The sequence below is a fragment of the Ochotona princeps genome, chromosome 9 (assembly GCF_030435755.1).
Source record: "Ochotona princeps isolate mOchPri1 chromosome 9, mOchPri1.hap1, whole genome shotgun sequence".
NCBI classification, from domain to species: domain Eukaryota; kingdom Metazoa; phylum Chordata; class Mammalia; order Lagomorpha; family Ochotonidae; genus Ochotona; species Ochotona princeps.
Genome location: NC_080840.1, coordinates 19,462,066 through 19,485,704, shown reverse-complemented (window position 1 = coordinate 19,485,704; position 23,639 = coordinate 19,462,066). Strand labels below are relative to the sequence as shown.

The 23,639-nt window shown below is 39.9% G+C and overlaps 1 pseudogene; it reads right to left on the bottom strand.

Moving 5' to 3' along the window:
- Positions 1-23,030: 23,030 nt before the first annotated feature.
- On the bottom strand, positions 23,031-23,254 carry LOC118757576 (U2 spliceosomal RNA; annotated as a pseudogene).
- Between the last annotated feature and the right edge of the window lie 385 nt (positions 23,255-23,639).

Genomic DNA, 23,639 nt, shown 5'->3' with positions numbered 1-23,639 from the left:
AGAAAATGAAAAAGGCAAAGTTCTATTAGATGTCAGTTGGTGTTCTTTGAATGGGGAGGGGAACTGCCTTGTTTAAATACACTTGACAACCATGAGTTTATACCATGGTGTTGTGTTTAGGCAAGTTATTTGTTACTTTATTTCTGAGAACCACTTAACATGTGAATGGATCCAGATACTTTGAAAGAGGTGGAGTGAGTCAGATGTCCAGGATGATTAACTTCTTCAGAGATAAAATAGTACTTCAAACACGGAAAATGTCAAGACTTTTGAAGGTCTGAGAGACAAAGAATTAAAGTGCTAAGCCTGAGTTGTTAAGATTGCTTTCCCTTGACTTTATGGAAGATGATGGTCAAACTTCTTCGTATTAATTCTGGTTAACCATAATGTTCCATTCTGCTATAAATATGTAGTCACTTTTAAGGACACCATTTAGAATTTTTAAATTAAAGTGAAAATGTGTCTTCTGAGCAAGAGCAATGAATTTTATTTAATCAGCTTTCCATCCATCACTGTGTAATGCATGCAGTTTCTGTTAATGCATTGGAAGGTGCAAGTATGGTGCTGATGAATTATGGAAACCTTATAAGTATGCTTAGTGCATTAAACCCTTTCTGCTAACACTCCCTGCAACCTCCCAGCAGATATGGCCCAAATAATTTCAGGTAAACAAAGCCTCTTAATCATCTTTAATATTCAAAAGGGAGCACACAATTAGTTAATATGCATAACAATTTAAAAATATGAACACATTTTCTGTGTGCTAAACTCAGCTGCATTATTGCTTGAATCTAGTCTATTAATTGAAAGCAAATATGAAAATTTGTGCTCAAGTCTGGGTTTATATTAATTATATATTGTGTATCCTGTTGAATTGAAAGATTAGAAGATAATTCATAAGGTTAGTGTTTATATCCTCAAAACGTGAATCAACATTTATCACTCAAATACAAATTAGGGGCACTTGCAACTAGGAAAGGTTTAATTCTACAATTTATATTTGAAATTAGAATAAAACAAGGGCTGCTACCTACAGCCAAATTTTAAGAGAAACATTTTATGAACACATTAAGTACAGGCCAGTACACAGTAAAATTCAAAGTGTAATTATGGATTGTTTACAAAGTCAGCTCAATATTCAATGGCCTGATATTTTGACGGAAATGTTGAGCTTTTGCCCAAAAGATTTGTCTCCTTTTTAAAAGTTGGTAGCCTTATGAAATTATTGAGTGGTTGTGCAAAGTGTTTGTTTATTCATCTCAAAATTGTACCTACCATTTGTTGAGCATTTGCTGTATGTTTGTAGCTAGGCTTATCCTGCAGGCCTTACCTTAGATCTTACAGTCATGAGGATCATAGTGCATGAGTTAACAAGCAACAGAAACTCTGACATTAAGTAACTGCTTTATGTAACAGAATATATGATAGAGTGTAGATTTGCAACCAGGACTCTCATCCTCCACTGACAAGCTTTTAAAAATTCATTAATGTATTTGAAAAATGAGGGGAGAGGGGGTTACACTCCTATCTGCGGTTTAAGTCCTTAAATGACTCCAACAGCCAGCAATGGGGGAGGCCAAAACCAGGAGCCAAGAACTCAATGCAGCATCTCAACTGCTTGGGTCATCTCTTGCTTCCTTCCATGGTAGTTAGAACGGAGGAAGATGGAATGGAGAACAGAGCCAGGATTCAAACCCAGGCACTCTAATATAGGTTGTAATTGTCACAAGTGCTAACAACCATTGTGCTAAATGTTTGCTCATGATAAAATGGTTTGAAATTCTCACTCTTAATGAAGATAGTTTCCTCCTAAACATCATCCAAGTATTTATGAGCCTTCCAAAAGCAATTGCATCAGTATCTAACATTCTGTGTGCTCTTGTTATTGCTTTGAGTGGTAAGGTCTATATTCCCTCCGCATGAATCAGGATTGACTTTACATCCTGTATTAACTAAATTCAAAAGAGGTTGTTAACTTTGTATGCTAAGTCACAGGTGGTAAGATGACCTCTTAGAACTGACATAAGGCAAGAACAACAAGTCTACTCAAACTCTAGACTTTGAATCCCTGGCTCAATGCTCTATCTACTTACCTACTCTGCAAGAAGCACATACCCTATGCTTCTCCTTTAAAGTTTTCCACCATATCTGATCTAAATATGCTCCATTTCTGTACATCCTGGTCTCAGTGATTAATAGGATAATGTAATGAAACTCCAATAAAATACAATTTGGAAGTGTAATGATTTGAGAGCTGCCTTAGAAACTACAACCTTGGAAATGACTCACATGGGACACAAAGGCAGGCCCAGTTTAAGTGCAGGACTTCTCCCAGTGCTTGCAAATCACACTGCTCATCAGTTTACCAGATTAATAAAGGGAATTCTAAAATGCAGCAAGTGCAAATGTATGAGGACTTGCTAATGCTGGGCTGCACTATCCTGGGTGAAGAGTTGTGGATGAAGTAGAGTGAATGTGCCCCTGTGGAGGACTTGGTTGGCAAGGTAAAGACACTGCTTTAGGGAGCCATCGTTCAACTTCAACGACCGTTAACCGGGCCAAGGTATCCTTTAACGAGTGCCATGCCACCTCTCCAGGTTCCCTTGTGCTCCAGCTTCTCATGGAAAGGATAGTGTGCCCCATTCTGTATCCCAGTGCAAAGTCTGTTTTGAAAGCTGAATTCTCTTATAGAGGTAGCTTAGAGCTTTTCACAGAGCTTACAAATTAGATCCCTGTTTGTTGATCCAGATGTGGAAAGAAATATAGCTTTCCTAAGGGCGAAACGGAACTGTGTAGAGGCACTAGAACAATTGATTTCAATTAGCCTTAAATAGTAGTAATGAATTCTCCAAAGCACTCTTCCCAAAATGTCCTTCAGCTGATAATTTATTTCTACTCCGTTCCCTCTTCAGAGGGAAACCTTTAATGGACTGTCTTTTTGCAGCAAATCTTATTTTAACAGTTAATATGCAGAAGAAGTGGTCCAGTTCCCTTGACACATGTGTCTGATTTCAATTTAGCAGGAATGGGAGGAGAGGTGAGGGAAGTACCAATGTGGGATATGGAGGCCTCCTCGACGAAATGGGCTCTGGGTTTCTTACAAATCTCTCCAAATTCAGCAAGTTACTGGGCCATCTTTTAAATCTTGGATAATGACATTTTGGCTAAAATATAATCTTCCATTTGTAAAACTATATAATCTAAAAGTTCAACTATAGAGTATCCATCAGATTAAGATTATAGTAATTTCTTCTAATTCATTCCAGAAAAAATAACAAATAAGTCATGATTCTGTAGACCTCTTACTTCCATTTTAAGTTTCAAATATCCGAGTCCCTCTTCCTGTTTCTTTTGTCTGATCCAATTTCATGGTGAACTGCTCATTCAAATACCCAATACTCTGCGTTAATCACTTGGTCATATGTATTCTTGTCCCTCTCTCAAGTTCTGATTCCATGTTTAATTCTTAGAAGTTTCTATTTAATTTGATTTCTGTGTGGTTTTAAATAATATTCACTGGTATTGCAAAGTCCACATGCAGAGAGGGGTCTACGTGCAGAGAGACAGAAGTGAAGAAGAATCAGACCTAATGGATTAAATATCCCATGTGGTAGAAATTGAAGTTCAGCAATACAGTAGTGGGTATTGGTAAGGGCAGGACCAGGGCTTGGAAGGAAGCACAAAAGTACACTAACAGTTGGGAGGGCATGGGAACCAAGAGTGACCAAACAAAGCTGCAGGGCCATGTAAACCCATAAGAAACAATCTGGGCAAATGCATTTAGGAGTAGCTCCCTTGTGAATAAAGACTGGTACGAGAAAGTTTAGGGTGTTGTGATTTTCAGGGCTCCTTCCAACACTCTACAGCACAGAGACTTTATTCTTTCTACATTTTCTTCATAAACCAGGTATGTTTGGGAGTGATAGAGGATTGATTCTGTAGCAATCATCTTGAAGGTAACCTAGAGACACTTGAAGGAGCTCCAGCTGTCCCCTTGTCTCTACTCACAGCCTTTATAATTTTTGCTTGTGAGACAGTTCCCCATCTGCACCCCAGCAAGAAGATCCTGCAGTATATAAGCTCCATCTTTGCATTTGACTTCTCTTGGGAGTCTAGCACATAGGTCTGGCAGTGACGGCTCAGGAACCGATGGCGGGCATCCTTGTGTCAGCTTTGACTTCTGGTATATCCATGATACCACATCCTGGTTGTGCTCAGGATGTTGTATAGGACACGTAGGGAAAGAAGCAAAGATAGAAGTGAGGAGTGGGCGTGATGGCTCATGCTTTCCAGCCACACTGACTGCTTCCTTTGCTCTCGCGGATTCTTTCTCCACTTAGTCAGAAAGCCCTGAAATAGTGCCTGCCACTCATCCTAACTGGCTCTTTAATTTGGTCATTTACATTTCCAGAACATCACTGAAGTCTTTCTATCAGACACCATGCATAAAATAGGAAAATCAGGTACTCTGTGCTAGCGACCTCAAGCTCATGAGCATCTACAGTAACACCATCACTGCTTGATTAGCTACAAGTAAAAGACTTCATTTGTAGCATTGACTTAAAAAGTAAGAATAACTTTCAGCGTGTGTCTGGATAGTGATTTAAATGTTTCGAGCTAAAACTGTTTGTTTGACAAAAGCCTTGTGTCAGACCCTGATGTGTGGTGAGGATGAAACACATGGTTGCTTCTGACACCTGTCTCCACTTTCTCATCACTCGCTCTCCCAGCCCTTTCTACTCACCACTGGCTGTGTGACCTTGGGCAAGTTGCTGAATGTCTCCTAGGGTCATCTTCTGCCAAGACCAACCCTTGCTGAAAATAACAGCTTATAAGGATTAAATAAGAGTGTGCATGTAAAATCTTTTGTTTCATGCCTGGAAAATGGAGACTTGGTATGTTGCCATTACAGTTGTTAATCTTAAACGCATTCCTCATCCATGTCTTTACATTTCCCTACACAGGGATGCGTATAATCTGTTCTGGCTTTGCTTGGGATCACCCTGTGGTACAATTTTGCTTTACTGTTGTTTTCACTATTCCATCTCTTGACAATTCTTTCTACCACTACCCCAGCCCAGGCAGCAGCCCCAAACTGATCTGCTCTGAGCCAACTCAAACAGACGCACGCAGCACAGATGGACACCCAGACTCCTCCCTGCAGTGTGGAACAGCTTTAAGCTGTCAAATCACACAGTAGTCTCATCTGGCCCCTGTCCACCGTGAGATCACCATCTCAGCCCTAGGCCTGGTCTTTTCTTTCACCCTTTACAGTGGAATTCTCTGTCCCCCTCTCCTCTTTAAAAAAATTCTTCTCACCGTTTCTCTGCCACCGCCCCCCTCGCTTAACAGAGCTGACTATTTCATCTGCATCTTCTCTCTCCCATTTCCATACTGATGGATGAGGCTGTTCCATCCAACTGTATCTGAGTTCCTTTGGTCCTTGCCTCATTTGGGGGGTTTAATTCCAGCACTAATGTCCATGGCAGTATTATCTCAAATCAGAATATATGGCTACAGTGTGCTGATGGAACTACAAGGAGAGCCAGGTGCCTCTGGCCCCAATTCTTAGTCAAGAGTTCCACAAGACTCACAGTGACAATGCCAGGTTAATGAAAGCCATCTGTATGCTCAAATCTGGCCATGAGGGCAGTAAAGTCATGGTGCTCAGTACTTTAGTTTCCCTTGACTAACCCAGAATGAATTTTGTAATTTGAAATATTGAAAATTTTGTCAACATGTGGGGAAGGAAATCACTGTTTATCCAGTGCTAATCATACCCTGGATTTCTTTGATTGTAAGTATGAGTAGAATGAATCAGCAAAGGCAGAAGTATATTCCAGAGAAAGAATTTGTCCAGAATCTCTCAAGCCAAAGCCGCGGCTGAGTTAGCACATATAATTGGGTTCAGAGTGAAAATGTGCTGCTGCTAAGGAAAGTGATTCAAGGGATACTGACAGAGCTGACAGGTATGTCAGCAATCAAACAAGTGCTCTAGTCGAATATGCTTCCCCAAACTCCCCGATCTTTCAGGACAATAACCTTTCCACTTAGTTTTAACATTGGTCAATGAAGTACAAACAGCACTTACCAAAAATTCTGCCAGAGAATTTCATTAACCAGAAACGCTAGTATTTATGCTCTTCCAGGATAATTTTGTTATAGATCATGAATCTGTACAGATAATTTTATTCCTGCAATATACTGCATGAAACTATTATATACGAGATAGGTTTTCTAGGTGCTTTATTAGTAAAAATTAAATATATAGTATGTAGTATATGTAGTTATAATAAAGAATTATGAAATTCATCTCTAATTCCTACACTCTGAATATTTGAAAAACATGTGTATAATAGAGCCTAGAATACAACATTGAGATCAGTTATTTCTCATCTTAAATTGTTTAAAGATGTGTGTGTGTAATCAAATTTGGTTGCTTGTCAAATGACACATTAAATATACATATATTCAATAAGTAATCTGTGCAATTTGTACCTGACTCCATTGCCTGCTCAGCTTGATTTCTCATAAATAGTGCCCCAAACTGTATTGGGGAATGACCCTTCCCCACTGCAAGCAATGAAATACATACTTAAAAGGTCTATATTTAATAACAGAGCTTACAGAAATAACTTGCGTGTTTTTTCTTGTATTAGTTATGAATGTGGTAGGTTTTTAAAAACATAATATTTAATATATTTAGTGAGCAACATTTTATTTCAAATACATATAAGAGTATTAATATTACATATAAAAGGGATGAAAATCAAATTTCTATAACTCTTCTAAAGGAGGCTTATGTCAATTTTATTTCATGACTGAAAATTTTAATTTTTTATGTATTTTTTATTAATTATGTTGCATTATGTGACACAGTTTCATAGGTACTGGGATTCCCCCCACCCCTACCCAAACCCTCCCACCATGGTGGATTCCTCCACCTTGTTGCATTACCACAGTTCAACTTCAGTTGAGATTCCCCCATTGTAAGCATATACCAAACATAGAGTCCAGCATCTTATTGTCCAGATAAGTTCAACGGCTTCTTGGGGAGACCATCTTTAGTCTGCAGGTAGGGCCGGCAGAGTATCATCCCGATCAATTAACAGCCCCAACATGACATCAGTAACAACTTATAACATTATGGAATTAATTGACATAGTATTGAGTAACCAATATGTTAAAAAAAAATGCAAGTACTTAACCACATCCTGTGACTTCTTCATTGACATTTCAATTTTAGTTTATATACAACCGGGTGCTATACACTTTAAAATGGCTATAGATTTTCAGCTGTCTTGTGCCTATTTTCATTGTAGTATTTAGCATTTTATAGCGTTGAAGCATAATTTTGCTGAACCTGGCTTTTTTTTGGGTTGTCTAGACTGGCTTATAACTCTAACAAGACATATGTCAACAGTTTAGGTGCAGAACAGTTTTAGGTGTGTGCAGAGAAATCTTCAATACCCTAGTGAGGAGTAACTAATCTTTGTGTCCCACCTAATAAGGTATAAATGAATCCATGTTGACCGTTTCCTGTTTGACTCTAAGCTTTCCTTGTTGTTCTCCATTCTAGATTTTTTGTTTGGTTGGTTGGTTATCTGTTTTCAGGGGTTTCTGGGGCGATCCTGATGGTCATTGCCAGAGAGGGTGGGGACCCAAAGTTGGAACCACGTGAGGACCAGAGAGAGCTCCCCTCCCTAGTCCCAAAGGAAGTTTACTGTTCTTCTGTTTCTGCGGACTGCTCAGGGCTCTTGGCTGTTGTTCTGATGCCCTTGGATCCTGTGGTAGATCAAAGTGGGTGTGGATGACCTCAGAGTTCTTGGCCTCCGAAGGCACTCCCAATTCCCCGTGGTCTCTTTGGTAGTTGGGATGTAGTCCTTGGTGAAGATCTGGGAGTCTTCAGGGTTGGAATATAAGCCTCCTTCTGTCCCCCTGTTCTGCTTCGGGGTCCCCTTTGCTCTGTGCATATGACCTCCTGTCAAGAGGTTGTCAGGATCGCTCTTGATTCTCCCTGTGTCTTTGTAGTTTATTGTCTAATGCTGATTCGAGTCTGTTGTCTAGGAGTTACCAGTTATGATCCTGGTTGGTTGTATTTCACATCTTCCTCACACTTTCTAGGGAGATGGAAGATTTCTCTGCTCTCCCTCCCCATTACAAAATGTTTTTTTTTCTTCTTTAATACAGTCCATCTTCCCTTCAAATTAGTTAAATTCAAGCTATCAGGACAGTGTTTCCAGGAAAATTCAGAATCCAATTGGTTTTACTTTTTCTAGCCTCCCTGCCCTCTGACTTTCACTTTGGAGAGTTTCTTTACTGCTTTTGATTTTCTGTGGCCTCTGTCATATTTACTCTCCTTAATCAGAAGGGCAAAGGAATTAGTAGTTTGAGACACAGAAGCCTGTGAAACACATGCCTGCTACTGAAGCTACTTCTGTGCTTTCTAGGTGACTTAATACGCCGGGGCTATCATTTCTTCAAGTGATTCTGTCAGAGTAGCTTGCAGGAAGTCATTGAGTCTCACCTCAAAACTGGACCCCAAACTAGAGGGAGGTGACCCGCTCTCAGCTTAGGCTGATGTGATACTATCATCAATTCATGATAAAATCTTGAATCTTAATATTCTATGAATTTTACCTCCCAGTGACTTTTTGGAGAATTGTGGTTTTCTCTAAAAGAACATTGAGAAACTCAGTAGTTGACCCTACTCTGCTGCAGGAATGATTCTTAATGGGATAAAATAGTTTTAAATAGGCATCTTAGGTGTATAGGTGGATAACAAACTTCCAAAGGTCCTAAATATAGCTGAGGGAAGCTCTACAAGCTCTTGTTACAGGAACATTCACTACGGGGGTGCTTTGGTTATTGCTTCTCATGTGTGCCCATTAATATTTCCCTGACGAAACTCTAGGAAACAGGTGGCCTGCATGAGTTGAAGGTCCCCATTTAGGGACCTCAGGGTGGTGTTTTGTTTTTTTCATTTCTGTAATTAGACTATTTTCTCAATTTTTATGTGATGCATACATCCCCGTTTCTCATCTTCCATTTGTATACATCTCACATTTATTATATAACATCTTGGAATATATAGAAGCTTTCATTGCTTCATTTGAGAAGCACCTGGTTTAGGTCAAAAGATAAGTATCTCTTATCCATCCCCCAATCCTATTGCTCTATATGCTAGTAGCACTCATTGGAAGTTACTGCAGCAAGTCTGAACTAATTTTGATGTCTCTAGCAGATAGACAAGTTTGTTTATCTTCTGTGTCTAGACAAAAATAATTCCCTGCATATTCATTATACTGTTACCATATCAGTAAATTCTTCAAATAAGTAATATTTTAATTTTGTAAATATCCAACAATTTGGCATCTGACACTATGCACTTAGGCTTGGACTCATTTACTGAGTAATCTTGGGCAGGCTTTTTCTCTCCATGTGTGCACTGGTTTTCTAACTTGCAAGACAGGAACAAGCAATGATAGCATCATGGTGTTAATCTTCACAACTGCTGAGAATCTGTGAAAGTGCTTACCACATGTTGGACCTACAATGTGCTTAGTCATTGTTAGGTACTAAACTGCTACTGGAGAGACTCCCTGTGGTACTCAAGCATTCATGAAGGATCTACTTCTTATGCCTTTTCTTTCTGGACTACAGTGATGAATAATAAAACATAGTCTATTCTTCAGGGGAAAGTGGTCCAGGGGAGAGCTCTGGAGTTATTTATAAAACCTATAGTTTCGTTACAGACAATAATGACTATTAACATTTAACAAATACTTAAGAATATTTTCATATTTCAAGAGACTTACGAGGTGCTATTTTACACCTTGTTTAAATGAAACAATGGAGATTTAGGCAGATTAAATAACTCATCTGTCAGACTCCGGAAACTGCTCTTCATTTCTCCATGTTGAGGACCAAGCTGGGAAAGACAATCATCCACAGAAGAAAAAACACTGTTTTCAACACCTGTGATGAGGGATGATGTCAGCTGGGTAATAATCAAAGGAACAGTTACCAGAAGAACCAGGGAGTGACCAATGTTCTAAATCACAGGTGCAGAGTTTGGGAGGGAGTGATGGCAAAGGGAAGGTTCATTGGGAATGGCTGGGTCTTAAATGCTGATGCTCTTGAATTCTGGGAATGTGTTGAAGAGACTTTTAAAAGAAAAGATGACATGATTCACCCCCACCCCCCCAAAAAAGGTGGCCCATGTTTGGCCTCAGGAAGCTTTCTGGACGAAACTCAGAATAAAATGAACGTAATGAATCTGGTGCTGGAGGAGAAGTGCACACCGAGTTATGGGTGCCACATCATTGGGGTGATTTGATGACTTCTTTCCCAGGGGATGGTTGATTATAGAGTCATGGCAGTGGCCATGTAAATGGGGGTCACTGACATCATCTTACTGCTTATTTTTGGGGGGTAACTATGAGCTCAGGAGGGCGACCAAACATCATTCATGGTGAGGAAACCAGAACAAGGGATCCCGGGCTGGTTCTGAGAGGGTGATCAGATATGGACAGTTAAATGGCAGAGGAGAGGGGAGGGTGGAAGGGGCTGCTCATGAAGGACTGCTGGAAAGCAGCAGACATCACAGCACATTTGGAAAACCTCCAGGAGCTGGTCAGGCTGGGACAGGGCTTCTCAGCCTCAAAACTATTCTCATTTGTTTGGAGAGTTTTTTGTTGTGTACAGTGTGGACTGTGCAGCAGTTGCCTAGCCCCCAAACTCCAGGTGCCAGTACTGATCCTGCTCTCTCCTGTTACAAGGACCAACAGTACCCAGAGTCATTGCTAAACGTCCTTGGAGGGGCAAGATCCTGCCACTCTCCATCCAGTTCAAAACCATTGCCAGGACTTGGCATGTGAAGGAAGAACATAGATGACGTCACACACTGCAAGAAAAGCAAAAAGGAGATTTTAAGAGCCGTAGTACATCATGACCAAAAAGGATGGATGGGCTTGAAGTTCAGTGGAAAAAAGTGAGGGATTTCAGAAAAATTGCTGGGCTTCTGTGGCTTGCAGTGGTTCAGGATATGAGAACATGGTACAGGAGTTCTTTAAGAAAGGCAGGATTAGAGCTGAGAGGAAGTCCCTGGTGGAGAAGGAAAAGGAGCTACAAAGGCTGGAGAACCAACAGAACTTAGTTCTGGAGAGAAAGCAGTGCATACCACTTTGATTAGCCCCCTCCTGTGCATTAACCGTGCAGCTTTCACAAACATGAATGAAGCAGAATGGTAATCTTGTGAGGAAATGCTGCTTCAGCCAGCAAAGGCAAATGGAGAGCAAGGTGGGCTGTGTCAGGTGTCTGCTCCTCGAAAGGGAATCTAAAAGCAATCATGGATGCAGACACAGGGAAACAGATGGTCCTTACGATTGTCCTCAGTCACTTGACAAGCTGGAGAAGTAATTGTTGCCAAGGAAATCATAAAAGCACGATTGTGCCAACAAGAGCTGCTGCCATGGCCTCTGATTAAGGGCATACTTCCGGAGGCAAGGAAAAAGAAAATACAGAGCGACAGAGGGAAATCAATTAGCTCCTTGCAGATGGGCCTTCGCCATCCCAGAGAGTGTTATTGCTGCTAATTATGAGGTTAAGTAAGATGGGAAGAGATAACAGAGGGTGGTGTCCAGGGATTGGGAGGTAACCTGACAGCAGCCGTAGTGCCTGAGACCACTACAGAACAGCTGTGAAGGGCCGACCGAGACCTAGCTGCCAGACCTGCTCAGAGCCCATGCCAAATGCCCTGAGGATGTGCAAACTCAGGTTCAGAGATGGACTGAATTGTGAGGGACCTTCAAATCCCACTGGCTGGAGAAGTACAGTGTGTGTGTATGTGTGCAAGAGCAGATGGAGGAGAAAGAGGGGGAGGAGTACTAGAGTGGGAAGCATATGTATAAATATGTATCAGAAAGAATATTTGTAAAGCCAGAGCCTGGGGCAATAATTTGAGTATTTGATCAAAGTTTTTTTATCCTTCATAATTGAAATATTGACATTTCTTGGGCATGTGAAGATGAATTTCAGTTATTTTATTGGTTCTGAATTCTCTACAAATAAGACACATAAAAACAATGAGGCTTCAGAAGCAATTGCCATAAATAAGTTATTTGCACTTTTTATAGCTCTTCACATGATTTTGTCTGATCTTGACAACAGCCCTGTAAGGGAAGAGGAGGTGTTAATATCTTCATTTTTTTTTAATTTGATAGCTATGGTAATGCTATCTTAAGTATTTTCAGCCTTCCATATCTTTCCAGACAGTTGCAAGAGGGTTGAGATTTAAAATGAAAAATCAAGCCTTGATTCTCAGTCTGGTGTTCCTTCCATTACAGATGCTAAAAGAAAAGTTTATATATCTAGAATCATAAACCCAGAGCAGATGTGAGAATCTCAGTTGCCTGACCACATCTTTTGATGGTAACTGAAGTCACTTTTCTCAGTTGGTCTTTCAAGCCACTCAGTCTACTAAAGCCCACCCAAATCACTTATAACATGCACTGACTTCTTCTACCAGCCTACATCCTTAGAACTAATACAGCCTGTCTCTTCAACCAAGTTCCTGATTAGTTCTACCTGAATTTTCCTTGCATCAAACATTTCTCAGGGTGCAGCTTATCAGGCTAGTCTACCTGTGGTGCCAGAATTCCATGAGTGCCAGTTGTAGTTCCAGGTGCTTCACTTCTGGTCCAACTCAGTGCTTACAGCCTGGGAAAGCAGAACATGACCCAGGCATTGGGCCTCTGTACCCATGTGGGACACCTGGAAGAAACTCCTGGTTCCCAGCTTCAGACCAGCTCAGCTCGGGCCATTGCAGATGGAAGATCTCACTGCCTTTCCCTGTAATTCTTTCAATTACAGAATGAAATCCTTAAAAATTGTCAATTCTTTGCATCATCTTGTTGCATGCAAAACCAGTTATGTTCACTAGTATGAAGTCTTTTTTCCCCCTCATTGCAGAGGGAGAGAGATTCACAACTATCAAGATTGGGCCAGGAAGTCAGAACTTCTGGTCTGCCATGTGAGTAGCAGGTACTCGAGCGTTTGAGCCGTTACCCAATGCCTCCTGGAGTGCATGTAATCAGGAAGCTAGAATCAGAAGCAGAGCTGAAGCTCAATCCCAGGCACTCTGATATGGAATGTAGTGATGCCTTTGTGACCATGCCACACACATACAGACTCTAATAAACACTGACATTTTTATATAGACTTCAAAAATATTAGCTGAATATTTTAAAGTGGGTGTCTTATAGGTAGAAAGATAGTCATCCAGTAATTTCATATGGCTCAGGCTCTTCGTATCATGGTGTGAAGAGGACTTTTTGCCATTTTTCCTTCCCCTAAAAGAACTCTGCTCATCTGAGCAAGTTGCTATCCTTGGCTCCAAAATAAGATGAGAAAGGACATTTTCTACCTTCCCAGTCTCCAAATCCCAGAAAGAGAAGAGAATGAATTTAAGGAATGAAAGTTTCAGGGAAAGCATTTGGTTAAGAGTAGAATAGTTCAGGCACTCGGCTGGCAGAAGAAATTAGTCAAAATAGAGAGAAGGTAAGGGAAGAAATGGGCAAAGGGATGTATAGAAGTGTCTGTGTGTGTACACGTGTGTATGAGAAAGTACTTAGGTGCTGTGAGACAGAGGCTGGAACTGCAGCAGCACAAGTTATGGAAAATCCTGGTTACTGGTCACCCGGGCCACTCCCTATATGGTACCACCTGTTACCAATGATAGATGGAAGCCAAGGCAGCACCTGACATGTGCCAGGATGGAGAACACCCAGTGGTGCCTGCCTCAGTGCTACACCTACTATCCTTTAGTAGCCATCTGTCACTCCTTGATCTCCCCAAAAGTAACGACTCCACTCTGGCCTGAGATCTTACATGCACCCTATTTCCCCTTGTATTGACAAGTCCTACTTGCATCAGGAACCCCAACTTGACCTATTGTCTCCAATACATTTGCAATTTGTTTGGTCAGTTTACCCCAGACAAGTCTTTCAGGGACAAAATTCCCACCTTGCACTTGAATATGAATTTATAAAGCACAAAGCATTTTTTGACCCAATATTCCTTTAGATTTTTCCTTCCAACATATTTGTCCACTAAGTCAAAGAGACAAATGAGATTTAAAAATTTCCAAAGGCTATGTCTTGCCTATTAGGATGTCTAATAGTTTTCTCCCACTTCAGTATTTGTTCAGACAATAATTGTGTTCCAGGTACTTCAAATGGATCTGTCTGGTCTTGGTATGCCACACGAATGAAAGCGAATGAACCCAGGTTTTGGAAGGCTTTTGAAGTAACGTAGGAATGAATTAAGCCTGAACTGTTGAGAGCTATATTGTTATACAGGCTATAAAAACATGTACTTTGTGATTTGCTTTGTAAAGCCAGGAGTACTGAAATAGTTTATTCATACACTTCTCATTTTTTGAGTCCTAAAAAAAATAACGGGGCCAAACGATTTGAAATATATTTGAAGGCCTGAGACTGTTGAAAGGAGATCAATTTCGTAAAGATTACTTCCTGTTCAATACCACAACTTCCGTATTCTTTAAACTCCTTCCCACGTGGAGTTCAGTTGCAGGTGAGACTCCTCATCCGAGCTCAGGTACAAGGGACTCTGGCTTCATAACTATTAATAACGCAAAAATTGACATTCAACAAAAGGCAGAATGAAGAAATCAAATGTGAATGGCTGTGCAAAATTTACAACATTAAGAACTTTGGAAAGTACATTCTACATGTCAAAAGGTATCAGTTGAGAATATAGCCAAACTTACAATACACTTGCATAGAGTATATGTATACTATTTGTTCATCAAGTCATATCCAATCACCAGTTTGCACAGTTCAGTGGCTCCCCAGTTTAGCATGCTTCAAAATTACTTAGTAAAATTGTTAAAACACATTTTTGGCCTCAGCCTAAGAATTTCTGGGATTGAGCCTGCTACCAATTGAGAAACACTTTGAAATCCTCTGCTGTAGACAGATCCCTTAGTAACTTTCCACTTCACCCACTGGTCTTCTATGTACAGAGCCAATCCAGGATTTTCCCTAACCATCATCTTCACTTGACTGCCATGTTGGATGGGGCTTGCTGCAAATGTTGTATGCTTTCTCAATTTTCTCTGCATCTTTCAAAAGGCAGTTTTGTTAGCTTTTAGAATAAGGTCGCATGGTAAACAAACATTGCCATCTACATATCTAAAAATGCTTTTATTCTATTTTGATGTTAAAGTGGTGCCTTGAACTTCCTCTTCAACCATTATTTTTTGCTGCCTTCTATCAGAAAAGTACTTACTCTATGCCTACAAAGCTATCATGCAAAGTAGTTATAAAAGAAAATTTTATTCAGTTGTTTCCCTTCACCCATAATGCTTTGGAAGTTTTATCTTTTGAAGAGTAGATAGTAGAGAACATTCTTTACAGACTCATGGTTAGAGCTGAATCAGTGTCTAACACATTCAGGTATTTGACACTGGCCCAAAGCATATGTCCAAGAAAATATAACTTGGGATTGTGTTGTGATTGTTATTAACATTTAGATTGTTTTGAAAAATAATCTGAACATCTTTACTGATATTTTACTCCCTGAAGTCTTAAGAGATTGCATATTCCAGTGCAATAGTGCAGTTGAGTGGTACACAGGGAGTTTAATTATGTGCCTTCCTGTGAAAGCCTTTAGTGGGAAGCCAGAGCATCTACACAGTGGGAAATTGATTAACTCAATCAAAATCATCTTCAAACAGCTCCAAAAATATACCTATCAGCTTGTGACTGAGGAAAGCAGTCAAGCTTCAAGAGGAGGAGTCCGGTGAATGGATCATTTTCTCTGAATTATTAGTTTAGACAAGCAGAATAGTATATGATCATTCCCACCTGGAGACTCCCTTGGACTTTCAGACTCTTCTTGGAGCAAATTTTGAAGATTTGTTTCAGTTTCTGGACTTCAGAAATATAGGTCTTACAGAACCTTGTTTAAAGAAAACATACCATGGTCATAATTGTGTAAATGTACTACAGCTCCTCACTGCACTTCACTGTGAAGCGCTGGCTCTGCATAGAGATTGAGCCATCTCACAAAACCAGGTAATGAAGAGAACAGCCCAACGCCCCATGCTGCCTCACCTCAAGAGTAGAGTACAGACTTCTAGGTAATCTATCCGACAGACATAAGGCACAAGATTGCTTTTTCTCTCCTTTCTGCACGACTAGATGGCTTACCAATGAGAATGACAGAAGAACTAAGAACTACATTTTTCTTCATGAAGTGCTTGAGTATGTCTAGAAATTGTGTTGTGCATACATGTGCACACACACATGCATGTTTTTATCTTTGGCCTGTGGCTGAATAAAAACTAAAAATTTTTTAACAAAATAACTTGTGAGAAGCTGGTCTACGGAATAAAGTCAGCTTTGTATTAATGAAGTCATTTATGTCCTGGTCAAGCTCTCCAATGTCAGCAGCCACCACTCACAGTTGCACTGTGTTCTGGCCACATATGATCACTAATGTTAGAATTTTTGTTCCAAACCAACTAGCAAATTCCTGCTCGTGCATCACGTCCAACCTTTCTATGAAACATGACCTATAGCGATACACAGCTCAGAACACAGGAATGAAGTTATGGACAGAGGTGGAAAGTGGCTTTAAACTCCATGAAACTAAGGTGCTTAAAACTTCAGTTCTCCTCCATGCACCTCTTTTTCAACTCCCTTGGACCCACTGCAAATGAACTTACTCGACATAATAGGAGATACTAGGAAATCAGAATTACCAAAGCAATATGAAAGAGATGTCTCCTTTGGCTTCAGCTAAAACCACCCTGGAAAAGGTTCCTATTGTTTTCAATTGAAGCAAGCATTGATTTTGATCCTTGGACCAATATCTGTGACCAAGGAGGAGAGACAGTCTCTGCGGTCGAGCTTCTACCTTCCAAAAATTATTCTAAAATACACTTATACTTCACTTCACCTTTCATCTGGAGGAAAACTTAATGAAATGTTGTCCTTCATGAGTAAGGTTTGCTTTTTTCTACTTTTTTTTTTATTCTTACTGCTAGAATGAGAAGTGTAGCCATTTCCTTCACTGGTGCCATTTGTATGCTGGAATGCCTCAAACAGCCCATGCAATGATTCCCTTTGCCTCTCTTGAAATTGACTAAAGTGTCACTATCTCAGCAAGTATTCTTTAATATCTCTAAATAAAAATACAAACTATTCACTGAGATCTACTATATACTTCATATGCTTTTGTGGGTATACTTGTAACTTGTATGATACATGTCTTTTTCCTCCCATATTTTCCAGTGAACTGTTTATCCTCAATTTTTTTAAAGATTTGTTTACTTTTATTACAAAGTCAGATATACAGAGAAGAGAGACAGAGAGGAAGATCTTCCGTCCGATGATTCACTCCCCAAGTGAGCAACAGATCTGAAACCGGGAACCAGGAACCTCTTCCGGGTCTCCCACGCAGAGGCAGGGTCCCATTGCTCTGGGCCGTCCTCGACTGCTTTCCCAGGCCACAAGCAGGGAGCTGGATGGGAAGTGGAGCTGCCGGGATTAGAACCAGTGCCCATATGGGATCCCGGCATGTTCAAGGCGAGGACTTTAGCCGCTAGGCCACACCACTGGGCCCAATCCTCAATTTCTAATGCAATGTTTGACACATTGGTGTTTAATTTTGTGATTGAAACAAATTACAGCACTGAACTCCTTAAATTACAGATGTGTATTTATGTATCTTATGCTAAGGCATGAGCATCACAATTCATTTGTACACTCTTCAAGATCACCACAGTGCATAACACATAGCAATTGCTAAATAAATGGGCATTCAGGATTCATGTCAAATGAATGAATAGATGAATGGGGAACAGATTCTATCCACCAGTTTTTATTTGCTAAAATGATATGGCTGCCATTGTGGTTTGACATGAGGCCTACAAAGATTTTTTTCTGCAACTTGTTATGTGACTTAAGGCAGATAAGCAGAGGGTATTTGATGCACAGAAAAGAAAATTAGTCATTGGGGACTGGGCAATAGCGGAGGCTCATGCTGTGTTCTATTCATTTTTCATTAAATAACCCAAGAAGTCAACTCAACTTCCCTGAAAGTACTTGAGATCCAGAATGCAGAGGTCTTGTACTCTGTATTCATAGATAACTACCAAAAAATACATGACTAAGTTTTCTTCCACACAGGTTCTTGTGAGGCATCAACACCCAGCTAATGATCTGCTTCTACAGAAATATTCACTGCAGGAATAGCGTTAACTGGTGTGAGATTGCTGTGGGTAGCAGGAAAGGATGAAGGTTGTTGCAACTCACCACTGTGAATAACAGTCAGATCAGGATGATGATTACTATGGTGATGAGACATTTCTGTCTTCCTAGAACATACATAACTTGCCATTAGTCATCTCTTCCACACTGTCAGGCTGACATAACCTGAGGAGTTATTAACATCTCAAAGAGGCACTCAAGGAGTGTTACATCTGAGCTGTTTATGTCTGCCAATCCAGAGCTAAGAGCACTCTTCAAGGCCTTTGTAGGGATTTTGTACCGTATTAGAAAACAGGAGCAGACAGACTTGGCTTTTGGCCATGATGTGTTCTATTCAGACAGTTGCTGCAGTATGATTAGAAATAGTCACTTTGGAAGCTACTTTGTAGGAGCATGATCTTTAGCTATCACCGAACTTTTTGTGTTTTATCAAAATACTTGATTTTGTTGGTTGCCTAAACCCTCTAGAGAAGGTTCACTCTTTGATCAGTATGTAAATGGACATTAAGATATTTTAAAACATTGATTGTGCTAGAATCCTTTTGTGTTGGTATAACTGACCTTTAGAATAGAATAACATATGTGGAAACACTTGGATATATTTGTTTTACTATTATTTATTCAGCTATTATAGCTATAATGAAATTTAACAAGACCAATAAGATAACTATACTGCCTAATATAGTAAATATTTAACAAATGATTTCAAATAAGAATTAAAGACTACAAACTGCTATGTGTCCATACATAATCCTGAGAAACTGGAAAAAGCAAACATTGTATCCAGTCTCAAATATTTGCCGTTTTCCAAACCACAACTGATGAGCTTGGGATGTCTTGGTCCTCATTCTTTGTGCCTAGAGTGACTTTTTTCCACTTGTTCACATGATAAATGCCTGTGTCTGTCCTGACCTTATCGCTTCCCAGGCTCCACCCTATATCATCTCTGACAATTAGCAGTACCAGTTGCTCTCCCCTATATACCATTGCACAGTGTTTCTTTCACTGGCCACAGTGGACTGTAATGTCTTAGTAGTTTCATGTGACTCAAGGCCAGATGCATCATTCAGCCTTGTATTTCCAGCACCTGCAAGAGAACTTGATAAATGTTGGCCCTAAAAGTTTCAGTATAGATGAGAAAGGGACTGCTGTGCAGCCAGAATTTGCACACTGAGAGCAAAACCAATTGCCACAGATCTAACTTCAAACCACTGAACACACATGATTGGCTCTGAAGACCCGCCCACATTTGAACATTGTTTTTGCTTGTTGTCTGGTATGGGCAGGGACTAGGAGAGTTCAATTGGCACAAGGAGGAAAGGTTCCTGAAGGAAGTTTCCAAGTTCAGCAGTCGCGAGATCAAGATTGAAGTGGTTCAGGAAAAGGGTTCAAGGGTCCCATAGCACCCAGAATTCGTCAGGTCACTAACATACAAGAGAAGATGTCCCTTGTGCGTCATTAGTTCAGTCTGCCACTGGGCGAGCAAGTGAAAAGCAGTGTGCCAGTTTGCAATGAGACTGCAAACTCCAGGGGAAAACTCAAGGTTTGCTTCCCACCACCTTCAGTCGGCATAGCAGATACCCAATGCATTTTGAATGTGCTAAAGAAAAGGAAAGCAAAGTAATCATGTGACCAGAGTGAAACTTCCAGCTTTCCTCATGAAAGCCTGGGATTTCAGTTTAGTTGGGTTTATTTTTACCTCTTGAGATCTCAAGGGCTGTGCTGGAGGTAAAAACAGAACTTCACCAAAGGACTGCTTCTATGCTGAGTCTCATCCCTGCCATTCTGTGTGGTGGAAAGGAATTTTCTGAAAGGTCTCTTGAATACTTCAAATCTCCAGGCAGCCGAACTTCAATTTCTTTTAAAATATGAAAAGATTTCCCCGACAGCCTTCTGCCCGACTCTCCCCTCAGGGTGACTTGCTGAACTCCGGAGGTTCTCTGCTGCACCTGTGTTTGATCTTGCACACACTGAACTGCAGTCCTTGGCCTTGGACTAGAGACAACTTCCAGTACTTACATAAAGGCTACTTTGAGCACTTTGCCAAGGACTTGAGACACTTTTTCAAAGAAACAAATACATTTGGTTTCCAGAGTTAGCAGGAGGCCAGGCCAAAAATAATTTTCTACCTGTTCTTTTCTTTGCTTCCATCTAGGATGTAGCTAATTATATATGGGAGTATAGGGGAGCAGCCAGCAAAGGCATTTCTTTACACATGCACACTGCACTAGAAGGAAATTCAGGCCAGGGTTGTCTTCCAGAAATGCAAAATTTAAATAGTCTCTGCCTGTGTGTCAAGGCTAACAAGCTTTAAAATGTGATGGTTTGAAAGGAAATGTAGATCACAGGCCTCCGGCTCACAATTGGTAAAAATGTGTGCTTTCTTATTGGGTGATAGAAGTCAATTTTCTGAGTGTTTGCACATCATCCCCGCATCTTTAATGTAGATGCTCCAAGGGTTGAACATCAAACAAGAAGATCTGGGTCCCAGGATGGAACTTCCTTTGGCCTTGAAGATAATCTGAGCTTCTGGCTTATTAACAGTAACATTGCCGTCAGTTGTAGCACTGGAAATGTGCTTAATGATTTCTGATTTCCTAGATGAGAATAAACAGACTTTGTTAAGTACAGTTAATGAATGGATCAGGCTGGTCAATATCTAAGAACATGAAGGGGTGTGCCTGATAAAGTTTGAATAACCTGAGTGTAAAATTAGGTCACACGAGTATAAACAGAAATCAGTTGCATCTTTTCTACCTGATGACATTTGGCACTTTTACTGGCCTGATGTTACTGGCCATGCTGTTTGGCAAGCTGAAATTCTGGTGTCTCAGATAAGATTGATAACATTGATGTGTAACTCGTTGTGTAACTCATTAAGGCCACTAAAGCAGTGATACAAAAGTAGAATCAGGTAAGTAATAAAGTATAAGGAGGAGCATTGAGTTAGTGTTCAGAGAAAGTCTCTGAATTATCAAATGTGTTAAGACATGCAAAGCTCCTGGGAAATGATCTTCCAAGCATTAAAATCGGTAACAAGCTCCCAAGTGGTACATTTGAGGGAAAGAAATTATGGAGTGGGAAAGTAGTGATATGAGATGAAGTCAACAGAAAATTAGGGAATTATGGGAGATCTTGGAGGCCACAAGGAGTGTATTTCAAGAGACAATAGGGAATTCTGAATATTTTAAGATCCAAACCACAGGATGTTGTGTGGAGAAAAGATACAGTAAGTAGAAACAGACAATTGAGAGGTTCTTTGAGGAGTTCAGGCCTTAGACAAAGGGGTGGTGAGGTAGATTTGGGATAGATTGAAGTCAGGGCCAATGAGACCGGCTCATTTATATTATACAATTATTTGTTGATGTAAAGAAAGTAAGGTAGTGGAATGCAGTAATGATTCATTTGAGGATTGATCCAGTAACTAACACCTGTAATAATCTGGAGAAGGAATAAAAATTGAGATGGGAAAGTCAGCTTCCATAGCATATTCAATGGGGGAATTCCTGTAGTTAGGTAACTGGGCTAAAACTGCTCAACTTTTTCTCTTCAGTTATTAACCAGAAATTTCCAATGCAAGTTTTCATATTTGTTGATTTTCAGATAATAGTCTCATGATCCTTTCATCCAATGGGTTTCTACATCAAGGAAAATTAAATTCCCTGTTTGCTTCATACTTAAATTGTTCACAGTATTATTTGATGTTCATGTTTCTCTTACCACTCCTGATGAGTTAAGAAAAGAAAGATGCCTTTACTCACTTCCATAGCTGCTTTTGTTGTTCTGTGCTGACAAGGAGAGAATGCTGTTGGCAAAATCTGATGTGGCTGGATGTTTGTGTTTTTTTGGAGGGCCCAAGGTGAATATAAATAATTCAAAATGGCTTTTGTGATGTTAGCTTGATTCCATTAATTCTGTCATCCAGATACTAAGATGGAAGAGGGAAAATAAAGGATTTGAAGGGCAAATTAAATCTTGATTTGGCATAAAAGCTACTTGTGGGGCTTTCACCATGTGCAAGAAGCTAAAAAATAAAAACAAAAAGCCTAAGCTAGTGTTTACCGAATACTGTGTGACTAATAGTTGTATTCAGAAAACTATAGTAGGTATAAGCATTTGAGATGAGGAAACACATTAGGGAGATCTCTTCTACTTCTGTATCTAGAAAATAGAGAAGTGGTTTCAACTGGTGTGTGCTCGATTCTGAAGATCATATTCTCAATGCTGCAGGAGCTGCTTTTCTGTTAAGAGGCTCTTTAGGAGTTCAGTATTTGGTGATGCAGGATGAAGAAAGGAGGTTACCAGCTATCAGCAATTTGGGTCATCAAATAAAGTTATAGCGAAGAGCTATCACTTATTCTGAATAAAATATCATTCCAGGACATTGTATATTGAGTTTCCTGAATTGCCTAGCAATTTCTCTGCATATTTAATGAATTTGACTTATGTAACATAAAATACAGCCTACTGCACATATTAAAGAACACAAAGGCACATTATATTGCATACTATGTTATATATATGTTTAAGTTATTTGTAATATTTGACACATTTGAAATTTCAATATGTAAACCATATATATTATATATCTTTCACAGGCTCAACAGGTTGACTTGGTTTCAATTTTGCATAACAAAGGAGGCATCAGAATGGAAATCAGGAAGAGTTTACATCATTTCCATTCTTATTATTGGATTTCTCAGGGCCTTAGGTTGTCCTTTTAAACCATAAAGTGGTTGAACTAAACATTTCTGGACTCCTGAATAGACATTTCTTGGAAAAACACAAATGACAAGTCTCGGGCATCTAAAAAGACAGAAATGAAATGGTGCTCAACATTGCTGAACATCGGGTAAATGCAAATCCAAATCACAATGAGATTGCCATTTAACAGGTGTGAAGGACTTAAAGAAAATATACTACAGTTGATCTTAGCCAAAAGGTTGAGAAGTGATGAGAAAGAAAATATAACTGCTTGTGAATATGTGAGGAAAAGGGAACTCTTTACACTGTGGGTTGGGAAGTAAACTGGCATAGTCATTACTGAGAACGGTATGGTGATTCCTTAAAGGTAAAACATGGAACTATATGATCCAGCAGTCTGGCTACTGAGGTCACAGCCAAAGGAGGTGAATTTCGTTTGTTGAAGAAATGTCTGTACTCCCATGATACTGCCACGTTACTTGTAATCACTAGAATATGGAATCCATCTAAATGTCCATAGACAGATGATTGGGTAATTAAGTGCTGTTAAGCCTACAAAAAGGAATTTCTAGAGGGGATTGCCTTAAATAAAGGCAAGTAGCACAGGGATTTTTATGTGTATCACGTAAGAATGTT